Genomic DNA, 1,900 nt, shown 5'->3' with positions numbered 1-1,900 from the left:
GCACCCCCGCCCGCGCCCGCCGCCGCGCCGGTCCCGCGCTCATTGGCTAGACCGCGCACCCTCCCTGGCAGCGTCCAATCAGAGCCCGGGATTCCCGCCCGGCTCCTAGAGGGGAGGGGTCAAGGCGGGCCGGGGCCTCCAAGGGGCGTCTCCCGCTTTTGTAGGGCCAGACCATCTACGCCCCCGTCTCCCCGAAGCAGGCTACCTGAAGTACCCCAAATTCTTCCAGGCCATGGCCTGGGCTTCCTAGCGGAAACTGGAGGGCACGGGTGCTTCCCCCAAAAAATGCTTTGTCCCCACCAGTTTCGTCTTGGCAGGAGCAAGAGCGCCCCTCCCGGGGACTGGGGGTTGAGGCGAGGTGCGTATTAGGGCAGGGATAAGGCGAGATTGGCGACAGTGCGCGGGGTCGACGTTGAGTGACCGGGAGAAAGGCCTTGAATGACAGTCAGGAGTTTAGCCATCTGCTGGGTAGGGGTAAGGGACACCGAAGAGGTTTTATATTTGGGGAAGAGCTCTGCGAGCAGGCTGCAGGATGGCATAGCTGGGCCAGAGGGAATGGAGGGGACCCTCAGGGCGGCGTGACCTTCACAGCGGCTATTTCTGGGGACTCTACCCCCGCCACTCTCCCCTGGCGAACTCACCAACTCTTGGTTCAGTTATGCTAAGTTCTCCACCTGTGAACCCTCTAGCACCTCAGCCCACTATTTGCCCAAGACAGAACCCCACACTCTCCCAAACCTGGCCTCCTGTGTTTCTGTCATAGTCTGGAGCTGGAAACCTGGAAGTCACCATAGGCTACCCCTTTCCTGCCCCAACCAGTCTGTCGCCAAGCCCCGCCCGTGCTGCCTCTTAAGTAGCCCTGGAATCCAGCCACTTCTCTTTCTCTTTGCACCCCTTTAGCTCAGGCCATCATCTTGCACCTGGATTGCTGCAGCGGCCTCCTTATTAGCCTCCCACCCCTATCCAATCTTACCGCCCCACCCCAATAGCCTTTCTCCACCTGGCAGCCAAAGCAATCTTTCAGAAACTCAAATCCAGATAGTCAGCCTTGCTTAGGAATCTTCCATGGCTCACCAATATCCATCACCTCAGTCCTGACCACCTGCCTGTCTAATTCATTTCAGGGCTTGGTTCAATGCCCCTCTGTCAGAACCCTTCCCTCTGACCCCCTCACTGCCCAGTGTGGGTCACCAGCCCCTCCTAGGGACTTCCTTGTAATGAGCCTCTGTTTGTCTGCTGGATCTCTCCCTGGAGTGGGAGCTCCTTGAGGGCAGGGACTGTGCCTGATTCATCCAGCACTCAAAAGATGTTTGTCAAATGAATAACTAATTGGATGCAGTAATTGTGAGGTTGGAGTTCAGGAAAGAGGGCTGGGCCAGTGAGACAGTTTTGGAAGTTGTCAGAAAGGACCCATAGTTGTAAGTAGAAAGGGTTTGATAACTCAGAGCAAATAAAGCAGGGGCCAAGGACAGAGCATTCACTTTTAAGAGGGAAAGATTTCTGTACCAGTTTTGACTTAGGTAACAGAAGTTCCACATAAGAGCCTCAGGGAAGACAGTCCTGGGCTGGTGTGTCAGTTGTACTCCACAGAGACTTTCCAGATGTGGCTCCTTCCACTCACTGCTCCAGCAACCTCTGGGTATGTCACTTGTCCTTGTGGTTCAGGATGGTGGCTAGCGCTCCAGCCATCACATATGCGTTCCAGGCAGTGGGATGAAGACAAGGATGAAGAAGAAGAGGGCAAAAGGATCTGCACCAGCTGTCTTTTAAAGAAAGTCCCCAGAAGGTGTCGCATGACACTTTCACATATATTTCATTAGCTAAAACTTAGTCACATGACCAGCCCCAGCTGCAAGAGGAGGTTGGGAAGTACAGCTTTCATTCTAGGCAGCCACACATC

The sequence above is a fragment of the Desmodus rotundus genome, chromosome 9 (assembly GCF_022682495.2).
Source record: "Desmodus rotundus isolate HL8 chromosome 9, HLdesRot8A.1, whole genome shotgun sequence".
Taxonomy (NCBI): domain Eukaryota; kingdom Metazoa; phylum Chordata; class Mammalia; order Chiroptera; family Phyllostomidae; genus Desmodus; species Desmodus rotundus.
The sequence above is the reverse complement of the archived record's forward strand: the minus strand, read 5'-3'. Positions refer to the sequence as shown.